Below are 18,643 nucleotides of genomic sequence, written 5' to 3' on the forward strand. Positions count from 1 at the left end.
CATACAAAGCTGTTCTTTTACTCTGGTTATACAATATTTTTATATTTTTTAAGTGAAAATGGTTTTATTATTTTATTTTATTAAGAAACATTTAAGAAGGAGACATTTTCATTTGATAAAGTATAGTTTACCTCTTTCATGCTTCATAATTTTCATATCAATCTATGAAATTTTCTCCCAAACCAAGATTCCAAATATTTTCTCCTATATTATGTTTCAGAAATTTTATAATTTTAGATCTTAGATTAGGTGTATGATTAACTACATGGTTAATAGTAAAACTCACCGTTTGTTAAAAACTAGTCAGTGGTAAACTACATGGAAAATGGTAATGACTAACTTTCCTGAATTAGTAAATTCTGTGTTTTACATATCTAAAGATATCAATAGATCTAGACCAATTTGAGGACCAAAAATATTTGGTCATTATATATTCAGAAATTTCAGCTTCTTTTCTCAAAGATACAGAATAGCGGAGATTTTAGAAAAATCCTAAATCATTCTAGTTGTGATAGCTATGTTTCCCATTATTATGGGGCAACGTTAATTAAAAATCATAAAAATCTAATTATTAAAAGTAATTCATCTTATATTTTTCCTTAAATGGGCTTAATTTCCAATATGGTTAGTGGACACCTTCATAAGTTATTCAACTCTCTACCATTTGAATTTTAAGATGGGTAAATTAATTTTATTTTACTTGGTTTTAAAAATTTACTGATGACAGCTGGAATACACTATCATCTCTATTTTTTTAATCAAATAATGCTTTATTTTTGTCTTAACCTCTCTTCTTGTATAGTTTGTCAGTTTTAGATTGACTCAGGGTTTTGTTACTCAGATATTTTTAGATTGTGCACAAATTATAATGTAACAGTTTAATGAGTTTCAAAAGTGAATATGCCCGTGAAACCATTGGGTTTAGGATACACATACACACACGTGTGCGCACACACATAGAAAAGGAGAGAGAGAGAACATGAAATCACTGGCATTTCAGAGGTGGCCATTGTTTACTTCCCTAGTCACTAGTTTTCCCAAAGGAAACCACTCTTTTAACATCCATAATCAAATATTATATTTTCTGGTTTTTAATTTTATATAAATGAAATGAAACAGTACTCATGTCCTTATCTTTCAATGAATACATTTATAAATGTTGTACACTCAGTATTAAAACTGTTTATCCTCAATACTTTATAACAATGTATTCAGATAGTATAATAATACCACAATTAATTCATCATTTTGTTGTAAATGAGTATTTATAAATTTTCCAGTTTGGGGCTATTACATATTATACTGCTATACCATTCTTGTGCGTGTATTACAATGAATTTAAATATTTATTTGGGTATTTGTGCAGGATTGGAATTACTTGTTCATAGTAGATAATTCCAAGCATTTTTCTAAAGGGTTGAATCCAATTTGTACTACCTCAAAAATGTGTTAATATTCCAGTTGCTCCTCTGTTTTATAAAAACTTTTCAATTATATGTTTTATGTTGGTAATGCTAGTGCATATGCAGATATATCTTACATAATTTTAATTTTCATTTTTTTGATGTCTAATGATGTTGAGGACCTCTTCATGTGTGTATTGGCTATTGGTCATTCTTTTTACATAAAACTTCTATCTATTAAAGTCATTGAACCAGTTTTCTTTTGGTTTCTCATTTTTTTTCTTACCTGCTTTTTATCCTGATTAATTATTCATGAAATTAATAAGCCTACTGCAAATTCTTTTTTTTTTTTTAATGCATGGGTTTTGTTTATTTAAAACCTGGAAGAAAGCATACTAAACCACCAACAGTGACTGTCTCTGCAGAATGGGATGGAGGGGCTTGGGGGAGCACATGAAAATTTTCATTTCTGTTTTAAATATTTCAGTGTCACCCCAATAATGGGTACATACTCAAAAGAAAGTAAACCATTCTACCGCAGGATGCATGCAGCCGCATGTTCACTGCAGTGTTATTCACAATAGTACCAGACATGGAATCAACCCAGGTGGCCATCTACAGTGGATTTGATAAAGGAAATATGGTACATATACACCATAGAACACCATGCAGCCACACAAAAGAGTGAAATCATATCCCTTGCAGCAACATGGATGCAGCTGGAGGCCACCATTTCAAGCAAACTAACACATAAACAGAAAACCAAATCCTGCACTTTCCCATTTATAATTGGGAGCTAAACACCGAGTGCACATGGTCGTAAAAATGGGAACAACAGACACTGGGGAATATAAGAAGGGGTAGGAAAGGAACTAAGGGCTGAAAAAAACTAATTCAAACCTCAGCATCCCACAATATACCTATGCAACAAACCTGCACATGTATCCTGATTCTAAAATAAAAGTTGAAAAAAAAAATCAACATCACTTGTTTCATCTTATAAGGACATTGTAAAATACCAGTAATAAAACTAAGAGCTAGGAAAAGAAAAAAAGGGGAAAAAGAAACTAACTCTCACCAGAGACCTGTCCTGCCCACTTCTGGAGTATAAGTAAGCCCAGGTTAATACTTTAAAGCCCCCAAAGCAGCATCATTCCCACCACCTTATCAGATCCGCAAAGCAAGACTTCTAACTTGGCAGAAAGGGGTAATTATTGCAGGTAGTTATCCTGAAAATGGGGAAACTGAGACTCAGTGCAGTGACTTCCCCAAGGGCCCACAGGAAGTGGTGTCCCTGCAGAGATAGAGAGGGAACCCAGCTCTCTGGAATCTCAGGCTGCTGCTCCTTCTGCTGCAATTCCACAAGTAACAGGAGCAGGTGCGGCCCTGTGTTTACCACCACGGGCCAAATATGTGACCCTGTTCAAGTTTGTGCCTCAACTCCTTCAATTCCTCTTCATCTTTCACTTTTTCAAAGTTGGTATTCATCTTTCTATGTAGTTTTCATCCTTCTAGCTCTTCTTTTCTGAAGGCAACACATTTTAGAAAAAGCAGGGACTTGAGATCTGACTGTCACTCCCCAGCTCAAGTGGCTTCACCTCTCTTGTCCTCATCAGACAGAGAGAAGGAAGCAGGCACACCCCAAAAGCAGGTTCAGAGCAAACCCACGCCACTGGGAGAAACTGAAGAATAACAGGAATGTCTAAATGCATATTTCTTTTAATAGTTTTTTAAAAAGTATAGTTAGATTGTAGTCCAGTTATTGATTTTATGCCTTGATGGTTTTGCACTTTTGGAGTCATTGTTAAAAGTCAGTTCCTGCCAGATTCATAAAGATTTATTCTACATTTATATATTTATATCATTGATTTGTATCTACAGTGTGAGATGGGGTAAAGATAAATATTTTCATTTCTTTTTTTTGTTTTTGTTTTTGTTTTTTTTTTGAGAAAGAGTCTTGCTCTGTTGCCCAGGCTGGAGTGTAATGGCACTATCTCGGCTCACTGCAATCTCCACCTCCTGGGTTCAAGGGATTCTCCTAACTTAGTCTCCCTAGTAGCTGGGATTACAGGCAAGCACCACTATGCCCAGCTAACTTCATATTTTTAGTAGACATGGGGTTTCACCATGTTGGTCAGGCTAGTCTCTAACTCCTGACCTCAAGTGATCCACCCACCTTGGTCTCTCAAAGTGTTGGGATTACAGGCAAGAGTTACCACACACAGAAATTTTCAAATGTTTATTCAACCAGCATCAAATTTGAAAACACTATCCTTTTCTGTATATAGAACTGTCCTTTTCACCATAATCATGAAATTATTTATATGTCATCTGTCCCTAATCTCGAAATAATTTTCCACTGGTTTATTTGCATATTCTTATAGCAATGCCACACTCTAATTTTTTTAAAACCTGGTAATATACATTCCCTAGATTTGTTATTTTACATAATTGCCTTGGTTATTTTACCTCTTTTATTCCATGCATATTTGATAATCAGTTTATCAATTTCAAATAAAAACAAACAAGCAATTTTAAAAGGAATTAAATTTCCTCTGTAGAAGCACTTAAGAAAAACTATTATTAACAAAATTTAATTTTTTAATCTATGAAGATAACTTCCTCAATTTGCTTAGTTATTATTTCATTTCTATTGATAGATGTTTTGTGTGAATATGTGTGTTGTAGGTTCTAAATATCTTTTATTAGATTCATTTCCAAGTATTTGGTATATTCACTGCTATTACAAATAATTTCTTTAAAATTTCATTTTCTAAATATTAATGGTATAAAGCAAAACAATGTGATTTTTAAAGTATTATTTTATATCTAATAACTTAAAAAATCTATTTCAAATATCTGACAGTTTACTGTATTAGTCTGCGTTCTCTGGAGGGACAGAACAAATAAGATAGATGTATATATAAAGGGGCATTTGTTAAGGAGTACTGATCACACAATCATAGGGTCCCACAAAAGGCTGTTTGCAAGCTGAGGAGCAAGGAAGGCAGTCTGAGTCCCAAAGCTGAAGAACTTAGATTCTGATATTCGAGGGCAGGAAGCATCTAGCATGAGAGAAAGATGTAGGCTGGGAGGCTTAGTCAGTCTAGCCTTTTCAGGTTCTTCTGTCTGCTTTTAATCTGGCTGTGCTGGCAGCTAATTAGATTGTATCCATCTAGATTGAGGATGGGTCAGCCTTTCCCAGTCCACTGACTCAAATGTTAATATCCTTTGGCAACACCCTCACAGACACACTCAGGAACAATAATTTGCATCCTTCAATTTAATCATGTTGACATTCAATATTAACCATTACATTTATGTTTACATAAAGAAAAAAAAATTGCTTCTTGAGCTCATCTACTCTGAAACCTTGTTTTAAAAATAATTCTGATGAGTTCCAGAAAGAAACGACTTTTCTAAAGAAAACATTAGGACTGGGGTGAGAAAAATTTAATCTCTTGATATCTAGTATATTTGGCTTTCCACTGCAAACACACAGAATGTATTTTCTATTTGAAAATAAAGTAACATATATAGAAGATAATATAGAAGATAATTTATCAGAGATGTTAAATAACAATCTTTTAGATAACCAAAGATTCATTGCTCAGTCTAGAAGTAAAACTTAATCACCTACCTAAATATTAGCATATTAAAAAAATCTCAATAGTACTTTATGTCATTCTGAAAATTTATTTGGTTTTACTGAGTTGCATCATCTTTGTAGTCATAAGTATTACAAGTATTAGTAGGCAATATCATAAAAGAAACTAAGAAAACATTTTATTTATAGTCACTAATTTTAAAATGTAATAGATAACCAGAACTGTAATTTACCCCTTGATTATATATAGTCATACATTATTCTCAAAAGGTTTAATGTGCACATGATTTATTTCCCCCTGGAGTGTTACATTTTCTTTTAGCATAGAGATTATATACAGCCCAATGTATTGTATTAAGCACTCAATATTTGCTTATAAATTCACTTTGGTGGCTTAAGGCTTTTGCTATTCCTGTCCTTAAAATGAATTGGAAAATCTAATATGACTTGACATATTCAGCTCAACAAAATAGGACTTCAATAGTTTTGAAAATCCAATTTACATTTGTATGCTAATTTTAAATCGTCCAGAATTAAAAGAATCATATTCTTCAGTTTCCTTTAAGGTATCAAGTTCTGCCTACTGTTTGGTTAAATGACAACCTATTCTTTCAAAATTCTTCATCAGTTTATTATATATTTATTAAACACTAGTTATATAGATATATATGTAGATTATAGATATATATGATTTAAGGTACATGCAAGCAAATATTGGGACAAGCATTTGATACTTTTCCTTAGAATCAAGAGTAAGCAGAGGGAGCACATTTTAATTTTCTGCAACATTTTTTATGTGTGTGATTGGCCTACTTAGTAAATTTAACTTATTACGTTCACTTTAATTTAAATGAAGCTGTTTTTAAGTTTAGCCAATCAAAGCAAAACCTATCTGACAATGCCTTTAGGGTTAGAAAATCAGTACTGACATTTGAAATGTGTACACATACAAAGCTTCCAAAGGATTCACTGCCTTTAAATAACACTATTGGAAACTTCAGTGTTATAATAGGAATTAATCAGAAACAATCACATCTTACATTTTACACAGACTACACATTTACAATGATTTAAGTTTATATACATATTTACATGAATTTAGTCATATTTTTAAACCTGTATTTTGGGTCTGGGGTACTTGTAAAGTTGTGTTATATAGGTAAACTTGTGTCTCTGGTACTAGCCTAGTGCCAAATAGTTAATTGTTTTGCTCTTGTTGCTCCTCCCATTCTCCACCCTCAATTAGGCCCCAGTGTGTCTGTCATTACCTTTTTTTTTTTTTTTTTTTTTGAGACAGAGTCTCGCTGTGTCGCCCAGGCTGGAGTGCAGTGGCCGGATCTCAGCTCACTGCAAGCTCCGCCTCCTGGGTTCACGCCATTCTCCTGCCTCAGCCTCCTGAGTAGCTGGGACTACAGGCGCCCGCCACCGCGCCCGGCTAGTTTTTTGTATTTTTTAGTAGAGACGGAGTTTCACCATATTAGCCAGGATGGTCTCGATCTCCCGAGCTTGTGATCCGCCCGTCTCGGCCTCCCAAAGTGCCAGGATTACAGGCTTGAGCCACCGCGCCCGTATTAATGAGTTCTCATCATTTAGCTACCACTTATAAGTGAGAATGTGTGGTATTTCATTTTCCGTTCCTGTGTTAGTTTGCAAAGGGTAATGACCTCCAGCTCTATCCATGTTAGTGCAAAAGACATGACCTCATTCGTTTTTATGGCTGCATAGTATTTCATGGTGTATATGTACCACATTTGCTTTATCCAATCTGTTATGATGGGTATTTAGGTTGATTAAATGTTTTTGCTTTTGTGGATAGTGCTGCAATGAACATTTATGTGCATGTGTCTTCATGGTAGAATGATTTATATTCTTCTGGGTACATACCCAGTAATGGGATTGCTGGGTCAAATAGTAGTTAGGTTTTTAGCTCTTTGAGGAATCACCACATTGCTTTTTATGATGGTTAGACTAATTTACACTCCCAACAACAGTGTGTAAGTGTTTCCTTTTCTCTGCAACCTCACCAGCATCTCTTACTTTTTGTATTTTAATAATAGCCATTTTCTCCCATTCTGTAGTTTGTCTGCTTCCTTTGTCGATGGAATATTTTGCTGTGCAGACACTCTTTAGCTAAATTAGATGTAAACTGTCAATTTTTGCTTTTGTGGTGATTACTTTTGGCATCCTCATCATGAAATCTTTCCCTGTTCCTATGTCCAGAATGATATTGCCTTGGTTGTCTTTCAGGGATTTTATAGTTTTGGATTTTACATTTTAAGGCATAAACTATCTTGAGTTGATTTTTTGTATGTGGTGCAAGGAAGCAGGCCAGTTTAAATCTTCTGCATGTGGCTAGCCAGTTAGCCTAGCATCATTTATTTAATAAGGAGTCTTTTCCCTATGGTTTGTTTTTGTCAACTTTGTTGAAGATTAGATGGTTGTAGGTGTGTGGCCTTATTTCTGGGATCTCTGTTCTCCACTGGGGTTTGTGTGTGTGTGTTTGTGTTTTGTACCAGTATCATGTTGCTTTGGTTACTGTAGCCCTGTAGTAGAGTTTTAAGTGAGGTAACATGATGCTTCCAGCTTTGTTCTTTTTGCTTAGGATTGCTTTGCCTATTTGGGCTATTTCTGGGTTACATATGAATTTTAAAACAGTTTTCTAGTTCTGTGAAGTATGTCATTGGTAGTTTAGTAGAAATAGCATTGAATATATAAATTGCTTTGTGCATTATGGCCATTTTAATGATATTGATTCTTCCTATCTATGAGCATGGAATGTTTTCCCCCATTTCTGTTGTCTCTAATTCCTTGGAGCAGTGTTTTGTAATTCTAATCGCAGAGATCTTTCACTACCCTGCTTAGTATGCTCCTATGTATTTTGTTCTCTCTTTGGCAATTGTGAATGTGATTGCGTTCCTGATTTGGTTCTCAGTTTGGCTGTTATTGGTATATATAAATGCTAGTGATTTTGTACATTTATATCCCGAAAGTTTGCTGAAGTTATGTATCAACTGAAGGAGCTTTTGGCCAAGACTATGGGGTTTTCTAGATGTAGAATAATGTCATCTGCCAACAGGGATAGTTTGACTTCCTCTCTTCCTATTTCAATGCGCTTTATTTCTTTCTCTTGCCTGATTGCTCTAGCCAGGACTTCAACACTATGTTGACTAGGAGTGGTGTTGGGTTATTTCATACTCATAAGAATTCTATTATATAGTTATCCTCACTTTACATATAAAGAAATCAAGCCAGAGACTTTAGAACTTGATTTGCCTACCAATTTGTCTCCACAGTTACTACACTAAATTAACATGATATCTCATATTGCCTTTGTATTCACAACTAGGAAAATGTGATCATATGACCATCCTACAGCTAAATGAAAACATCTGGTTAATGTGCAGTGATGGATGCTAAATATTTGAAAATATAATTCTGTTAATAGTATTTGATATTTTAGGGACCTATTACTTTAATTTTAAGATAATGTTAATTCTGAGACATGGTTTTGTTTACTGAAATATATTCAGATAAAATGATTGCATATATTGATTATAAGATGGCTCTTATTTTAGAAGCATGAAATATGAGTAAAACAAATATTTGTTTGCATCTTCATAGGTAAAATTACAGCTGATATAATCAATAAGAGTTTATTGTTGTATCAAGTATTATTTAATATTTTATATCTTTATGCAGATATCAGTATTTCACAAAACAAATTTAGGTTAAGTTAGTTAAACTTTTGTGGGTAAATTATATTTTAAAAGGAATATCAGAGCAGGATTATTATTTGTGAGTTAAAATCCTACTACTCTTTGTTTGATTATATTTTATGTTATTTCTTTAATGATTGATAATGTCAATTTTGACATTATCAATAACATTTACTGACACTATTGATAATGGCAATTATTGTCATTATCAAACATTAAGGAAATAACATGAAAATATAATATAAAAATTATATATACGGCCTGTATAAAAAATTAAATAAACTTTGATAAGAAATTAGAAATGTAATTAAATATAGGACACCTAAAAAGAAAGAGCAGAAATACTCCATTACTCTGTTTAAAGAGACCAAAAGTGATTCTCAGTAATAGCTTTGGAGACTGTCAAATATATCTGTGGAAGATTGTCAGATGGTGACTAAAATAAAATGAAATGAATTAAAACATGTTGAGAATCAGAGAATACAGATAAAGCATAAATATCATTGTTAAAGATAAATCTTTATGCTGTATCACTGCTAGAGTCTTTTCTAAAATTGTTATTTACAGCCTATAACATCAACTCTCTACTACTTTATGGAGAGAATTTTGGTTGTGTTAAAAGTATTTTGGAATTTCCAACTTGAAAATGTAAAACCAAAAGCTAGTAGTAGTGATGTTTTCAAGCTTCAAAGAATGATTTGTTTATATGATTCTAGAATTACACTAAGTATATATCTTAAGAGCAACATTATTTTCTATTGGTTAAAAAATGCTTTTTGTAGATGTGCAGGTGACATTTTATTTTCTTTTATACTATTAAACACACACAAATAGAGTTCACATTTTGTTGACATGTATCTGCTTAACATATAATTAGTTGATTTTAATGATGCAATCTCTTAAAATTCAAATAATGATCTTCAAAAAATTAAATATTAAGCTTTAGCTAAAAATATTTTTGTGCACATATTACTGTGCTATAAAAGTTTAGAAAACTGTGACTTAGGTATAAAAACTCAATATTAGGTTTCATGAAAAAAAATAAACTGATATTTATTTTGGGCCCATTCCTCTGAAATTTGTTTCACCATAGCCAGTTACATACACACACCTCATTAAAGGTAAATAATATATAATTACCACATGGAATTAATAATTTGTACCATTTGAACTAAATTATTTAACTGTTTACTTTTATGGGATCATAGATAGTAAGTTCAGAAATTAATTAAGCATTCTCTACACTAAGAGGAAAGCTTTGGCATCTCTAATACTTTCTGGGGAAACAAAATGTGAAGTTGTGGTTATTATCTTAGTGTTTAAGAAGGAGAGCAAGTGACTAGATATCTCTCATATGTCCTGAAGTCAAACAAACCTCTTTGGTAGGAAGATGTCTGCAGAAAATAACACAGGCTTTCTGTCTTTGTTTATGCATTGAACAGTACTAGGATGCTTCAAGGGCAACTTTGAGGAATCCTTTGCATAACTTCAAAATGAGGTGGGGAAGAGCATCTCAGATGTAGGGATTCTTTTAACATTTTTAGATATGTGGGAATATGGCTTGGAGAGGAAATGAAAGGACAAAAGTATCTCAACAAATGCTTCCCCAGCCTTCATCTCCACCTGTCTTCGTCACATCAGGCTGCAACAACAGATTATCATACACTGGGTATATATTTAAACACACACACACACACACATTTATTTCTCACAATTCTGGAGACTGGGAAGTCCAAGATCAGTGTGTTGGAAGAGCTCAGTTTGATGAGAGAACTTTTCCTGGTTTACAGATGGGCCTCTTCTTTCCATGTCCTTATTGTGGGGTGCAGAGGGAGTGAGCCCATATCTAATCCTTTTCTTATAAGAATATTAATTATGAACTATTACTTTGCAAGGCCTCACCTCTAAATATCATCACATTGGGAATTAGCCTTTCAACATATGAATTTTGGAGATATACAAATATTTAGTCCACAGAAGGCCTGAAGGACAGACTTTCCCTTTTTTTCTAGAACATCTGTTGACTTACTTTTCATTTTGATACACAGTAAAACTACCATAGCTAATTTAAGAAACATATAGATAAACAGAAGGGTTATTTATGGATTAATAAAAAATTACTTTTAGGTAAAATATTTCCCTAAAATTTTCCAAGGCAAGATAAAAATTTACTACTGCCAAAATCTATCACTGCTAAAAATCTACTACATAAGTAAGAAAGAAATAATATCAATTCTATACAAGTTCAGAAGAAACACTTTGCAGCTCATTTTACAGGGTTGGCATTACTCTGTTACCAAACCAGAAAAAAATGTATACAAAGAAAGAAACCTAAAGAGTAATATCCCTAAGGATCTAGACACCAAAATATTCAACAAAATCCTAGCTAGTCATATCCAGCAATATTAAATACAGATAGTAAATCACAAAAGTGAGCTTTGTTTAAATATTAGAAAATCATTTAATATATTTCAGCATAGAGATAGGCTACTAAAGAAAATCCAAAGAATAATTTCAATAGATACAGAGAGAAAAAACATTTGACAAAATGCAACACTTATTCATAAACATAGTCTTATAAACATATTAACTTAATAAAGGTGTCATTATGGGCTAAATTGCTTCCCTTTCCTGAATTCCATACGTTGAAATCCAAATCCTCTGCGCCCCCGAATGTAATCATATTTGGAGATCGGGTCTTTACAGAGATAATTAAGTTACAATGAGTTCATTCAGGTAGGCCATATTCCAATATAATTCATGTCCTTATGAGAAGAGAAAATTGAAACACAGACACATAGAGAGGGAAAACCTTGTGAAGACACAAAGAGATTAAAGCCACATGGAAACCAAAGACAGAAGCCTGGAACTGATCCTTCCTTCACAACGGTAACCAAATGTGGTGACATCTAGAGTTCAGCTTCTTAGCCTCCAGAACTATGAGAAAATAGATTTCTGTGATACTTTTGGGCAGCAACCTTAGCAAACCAATACAGGGATTTGCAAACAACCTGCAATTATCATTAAACTTAATGGTGAAAAATTGAATATGTTTCCTGTAACACCTGGAAAAGGCAAAAACTTTTATTCTCACCACCTCTATTTTAACATTTCACTAGAGCCTCCAGCCAGTGCAATAAAGCTGGCAAAAAATACAAAAAGCATGCAGGTAAGGAGAGATGAAATAATGCTCTTTTAACAGATAACTGATAACACAACTGAGTGTACAGGCAATCTTGAAGAATGTACAAAATGGCTACTGGAACAAATAAATAAATTTAATAAAGTTATAGGACACAAGATTATTAAAGAAAATCAATGATATTTGTTTATACTAGCAATAAGCATTTGGAAACTGTATCATTTACAATAACATCCAAAACGTGCAGTATGTATGGCTAAATTTACCAAATACAGATTGTTGAGATATTCTATGGAACGTTATTGACAGCTAAGGAAGGCCTATATAAATGGAGAGATATGTTAAGGAAGCTAAAGACTCAATAGTGTTAAGATTTCAATTATCCAGAAATTTACACAGATGTAACTAAAGCCTTATTAACAATATTAGTAGCTAGCTTTATTAAATTCCAATGATATCTCACTATGCTACATATTTGTAAAATTTCAAAACTTATACCTGTATAATATAAAATGATTGAATTAAGCTAATTGATATATCATCACTTCAAATACTTATCATTTATTTCTCCTGTCTAACTAAAACACTGTACCCTTTGATATCTCCCAATTCTCCCCAGTCCCCAGCCTCTGGTCATAATCATTTTAGTCATTTATTTTATGGGTTCAATTGTTTAAGATTCTTCATGTAAGTGAAAACAGGTACTATTTGTCTTTCTGTGCCTGGCTTATTTCACTTAGCATAATGTCCTCAGGTTCATCAATGTTGTCACAAATGATAGGATTTCCCTCTTTTAAAGGATTTAATGGTATTCCTATGTGTGTGTGCGTGCGTGCATCTGTGTGTGTGTGCACGTGCGTGTATATATATTCTACATATAAAGAGTGTGTGTGTGTATATCACATTTTGTTTATCCATTCATCTGCTTATGGACACTTGGTTTGATTCCATAACTTGGCTATTGTAAACTATCCTGCAATGAATATAGAAGTGCAGATACCTCTTAAATGTATTTATGTTTATAAAATCCTGGCCGGGCGCGGTGGCTCAAGCCTGTAATCCCAGCACTTTGGGAGGCCGAGGCGGGCGGATCACAAGGTCAGGAGATCGAGACCATCCTGGCTAACATGGTGAAACCCCGTCTCTACTAAAAAAAAAAAAAAAAATACAAAAAACTAGCCGGGCGAGGCGGCGGGCACCTGTAGTCCCAGCTACTCGGGAGGCTGAGGCAGGAGAATGGCGTAAACCCGGGAGACGGAGCTTGCAGTGAGCTGAGATCCGGCCACTGCACTCCAGCCTGGGCGACAGAGCGAGACTCCGTCTCCAAAAAAAATAATAATAATAAAATAAAATAAAATAAAATCCTTTGGATATAGACCCCAAAGTAAGAGTTGCTAGATCATATAGTAATTCTATTTTTAGGTTTTTAAGGAATCTTCCTATAGTTTTCTGTGGAATAAATCAAGAGCAAGAGAACAAATGACTCAGCTAAAAGTAGTCAATGCGCTTAAATAGATGTTTCTCAAAAGAAGTTGCACCTAAATGCAAATGGCCAACAGATACATGAAAAAATAATCAACATCACTAAATATTGGTGAAATACAAATTAAAACCACAATGAGATAGAATGACTACTATTCAAAATAATGAAAGATAAAATGTGTTGATGAAAATGTGAAGAAAATCAAACCATTTCAGCCTGTTGGGGAGATTGTAAATTACCCCAATTATACTTGGCAGGGATATTCTAAACTGATTTTGGAAATATAAAGAAAGTGGAATAGCTTTTCATTTTATTTTATTTTTTTATTTACTAAAGAGAAGTACATAGAGGACTTACTTTTCTTGCTTCAAGGCTCACTATAAAGTATAGTCATAAAGACTGTGGTATTGGAGGACAGATATGCAGAAGTGTGGGACAAAATAGAAAGTACGAAAATTAATAAACACATATACAGTCAATTGGTTTTTGCCAAAGATCCCAAGGAAATGAATGAGAAAAATGATAGTTTTCTACAAATAATATTGAAGCAATTGGAATCCACATCAAAAATGGAAAAAGTTTTATGTCTTAAAACTTAAATCATAAACCTAAATATAAGTGGTCAACTTCAAAAGTTGAAAAAGACCACAGGAAAAAATGGACAAGCAAATGTTGTGACATTGAATCAGGAAAGATTTAAAAAATGCTCAAAGGGCATGAGTTATAATTTAGAATGAAGATAAATTCAATGTATAAATATTTTTAAAAAGTTCATTTTCAAAAGAGGCTCAATGCATTGAAGAACCAAGGGAAACTGTGAGATGATGTTTTCAAATATAAATGGGTAAAGAAATTGTGTCCAGAAGATCTAAGTTATACTTAAAACTCAATGAAGAAGAAAATTCAACAATAAAACAAATGTTTGGACACTTTGACAAAGATACATGAATGATAAATAAGAACATAAATATATAAGAAAATGGTTAAAAGTAAAAAAAAAAAAAAAAAACCAAATTAAATTGGCAATCATATACCCCTACCTACCCAAAATATTAGATAAAATTAAAAATCTGATCATACTACTTTATATAAAATTTCAGAAAAGAAGTATAAAATTCTTTAACTTTGAGGATTTGGATTATTTAGTGTCATATCAAAACATATTATACACATGCAACATTTTAATAATGTATTATTTGCTTGTCTTAATATTCTAGAATGTTCAAGAATGATTCCATCTATTAATGAAATGGGATATATAGTGGAGAAACAATTGTTTCACAAGACGGTTCATCGCAATAAAATGATAATAAATCACTGGAGATAATATGTTTACGGGACATTTGAACTCCTATCTGGGGAAAAATAATACTAGATCAGTGCCTAACATATTGCCTAAAATTAAATAGAAAGTATATTAAAAAGTTGAAGAGTAATAAAAAAGGAGATAAAGCAAGAGGAAGAGAAACAATAAATTCTAGGTGAAAATACATATAATTGTTTGACTTTAGTCTATAAACAGATTCCTACGCAAGCCATATAATAAATTCAATGAGAAGAATTTAGAGACTTGATAAAATATAAAAATATAGGTGATCAGCTTCCCAAAATTTATCTTAAAAAGGAATGTAAAAATGAGAAAAAATATTTTATCATGTATATCAAACCTAGAAGATCATTATTAAAAAAATGCCTACAGATGAACACAAAAAGTAAAAAAAATAAAATAGACAAGCCAAACAAAGAATATCAATAGCCTTCTACACAAATAATAAATGTAAACAGTAAATTCTTTAACATCTTTAAAGGAGGGTGGTGCATCAAACAATTCAAGAAATACAAATGAAGATAACAATAATGGAAAATCAAAAAGAAATCGGAAAATTTATTGTTTGATTTTGTTAAATATCAGTAGCATGGAACATTGAAATAATAACTTGAACTCTGCTGGTATGTGCATAAATTGCTTTAAAATACAGTAGGATGACAATGCTTAAAAATATTCTCTTAAACCCATTAATTCCCTTTCTAGGAATGTATCCAAGGACAATTTCATAGGTTTAGACAAAAATTATGAACACAGATACATACTCTTTATAATAATGAAAAAAATTTAACTGCAATCTCTTCTCAATGAGGCCAACTTAGAGGCTTATTTCAATCCTTTTTATGTAGTTCTATATATTCCCATGAAAATCATCACCTTCTATCATAATGTTACACTTGTTTATTGATTATTATTTATTGTCATTTATTGGTTACTTCCTGCCACGAGAACATAAGTTTTATGTGTGCAGGCATTTTCTTCTTCCTAGCTGTGTTAACTGATTTATTTTAAGTGCAAAAATAGGCCCTGCCTATATTAAGTACTCAGTAAATAACTGGTGACTAAAATAGTTAATAATAATTTTGTTATTTATGTATGTATTCTATTATTTACTAAATAATAAAATTATGTTTTAAAACATAATGAGTATTTAGGCATATTTAAGCATATATAAATTTTCCTGTGTGTGCAAAAATCAGACAACAATCTATTTTTATGGTGACCATAATCATACATATATATGCAAGTATGTATTCAAAACAAAAGAATGCAAAGGCTCAGATGGTAGAATTAAAGGTGATCTTCATTTTCTCTCATCTCTAAATATTCTACAATTATTATACAAGAATTGAACACTTAGAAACAGTATAATTAAAAATATAGTCTAAATATATATGGATATATAAAGTAGTTCATAAAGATAATGTACCTCAATATCATATATTTAAGAGAAACAGAAATATCTTAGCATATGGATTTAAAATGGGGAATTGAGGAAGCATACATGATGTGAAATGAGAGCTTATAGCACAGGACTGTGCCATGAAGAATTGAGACTTTTATAAAGTTAGGAAAAATTCATAAGGCTGCCACCTTCCCCAAGCCACTGGCATCCCTGGGCTAGCCCATTTATTACAGTGGTCCCCAACTGCTTTCTCCGTTTGCTCATTTACCTCTACAATCTTTTCTCTTCACTGCAGCAGAGGGCTTTTAATATTATACATAAGACAAATTGCCTTTTTCTTCGCAAAACTCTACAATGGTTTTCTTTATCATTCAAGGCAAAAGTCAAAGCACTTAACTGTCCACACTGCCCTACTGGATGTGAAACATCTACCCAATTTTGGGATCAGATTATGTCATACCAAGATTTATCTGTCTATTCTAAATAAAATAGTAAACCCTCAACCCGCAGCAACTTATTCCTCACTATCCGGGTTCAAGAAATTATCCTATCTCAGCCTCCCAAGTAGCTGGGACTACAGGCGCCTGCCACTATGTCCAGCTAATTTTTGCATGTTTAGTAGAGATGGGGTTTCACCATGTTGTTAAAGCTGGTCTTGAACTCCTAACATCAGGTGATCCACCCACCTTGGCCTCCCAACGAGCTGAAATTACAGGTGTGAGCCACCGCATCTGGCCCTCTGGCTTTTTCTTCACTGGAATTGTCACTATCTGATATAAACCATGACATGGGTAGAAAACGCCATGTACTGTACATACATATTAAATATATATACATGCATACAGACAGACATATGCTCAAACACATGTACACACAGAATATACATTACATACACTTAACATGATTATTTAGTTCACACGCTAGTATGCCTAGCATATTATATATTTAATATTTTTATTTCACCAATTAATGCATGTCTGCACAGGCACACACTTGTGCTGTTTCATTTATCTAAGTCTTTTGTCTTGAAAGTGCAATTCTTCATAAGAGAATGAATTTTGATTATTTGATTCAACATTGTATTTTTTTAAAATCTAGCTGAAGACCTGGCACATGCATGGAAACTGATGAGTATTTATTTATTGAATTAGACATTAAATAAATCTGTGCATCTTTTGTGGTCACTCTTTCTACATAATAAAGATTTGATGGTTAATATCTGCATATAATGTGAAAGATGTTGTAAATCTACTTATGTATATGTATATATGTATGTATAAATATATATATATGCATTTGATTTGATCAATTTATTGGTCTATCTGTCTATATCTATGCCCTATATTTATGCTTAAATTGCTCAGCAATTTTAGGTGAGGTGCCCTTGTATATGTGATTTCTTCTTAAGTTCCTGTTATTTCTTTAAGTTCTCTTCCCAGTCCTAAACAACTACAAAACTTCCTAAGAAGATAAAGTTGAAGAAATAGTTCACAGTGACATTCTAGTTTAACTTTATTCATATATCCTGGATGGCACAAGAGGTTGAAAAAATCTGCACAGATTGTTTTACATACCTCAGCAGAGCCTTTTATATAATTCTGAGTGACTAATTTCTTTCAGCCTGTTTAGACAGGATTAGATCAAACTGAGAATCTCTCCTAACATAATTATGTGATTATCTTGGGATTCTGTTGTTGCTCCTCTTGTTACATCACATCAGTTGGAAAAGAAAATCTGTCGAATTATACACGTCGAGTTTTAGAATTTTCTGAATGTAAGCACAGTCTTTGAGATATAAGAACTTTATGACATAATTATGAAGATAAACATTGATCCTCACATCTGTTCTGTCAAACTAAGCGTAAGTGGTTCATAGTCTGTACACACAGCTAAGTTTAAAGTGAGTGATTATTTTGATAAATATTGTAACTGACATTTATATGGTCTAGAAAAGTACCTGACTGACTTTTATAAACCAGATCTATGAGTTGAGAATGGGAACACTGTTAGGCCCTGCACGCACGGTGTCTCACGCCTGTAATCCCAGCACTCTGGGAGGCCGAGGAGGGTGGATCACATGAGGTCAGGAGTTTGAGACCAGCCTGGCCAACATCATGAAATCCTGTCTCTACTTTAAAAAATGCAAAAATAGCATGGCATGGTGGCACGTGCCAGTAGTCCCAGCTACTCGGGAGACTGAGGCACGAGAATAGCTTGAACCTGGGAGACGGATGTTGCAGTGAGCTGAGATGGAGCCACTGCACTCCAGCCTGGGTGATAGAGCACGACTCTGCCAAAGAAAAGAAAAGGAAAGGAAAGGAAAGGAAAGGAAAGGAAAGGAAAGGAAAGGAAAGGAAAGGAAAGGAAAGGAAAGGAAAGGAAAGGAAAGGAAAGGAAAGGAAAGGAAAGGAAAGGAAAGGAAAGGAAGAGACACGAAAGGAAAGGAAAGCAAACGAAAGGAAAGGAAAGGATAGGAAAGAATGGCAACATTGTTGACCAGTGAAACTTAAAAGGAAAGAAAAGAATGGCAACATTGTTGACCAGTGAAACTTAAAGAAAC

The sequence above is a fragment of the Rhinopithecus bieti genome, unplaced genomic scaffold (assembly GCF_001698545.2).
Source record: "Rhinopithecus bieti isolate Rb0 unplaced genomic scaffold, ASM169854v2 scaffold_39551, whole genome shotgun sequence".
Lineage (NCBI taxonomy): Eukaryota > Metazoa > Chordata > Mammalia > Primates > Cercopithecidae > Rhinopithecus > Rhinopithecus bieti.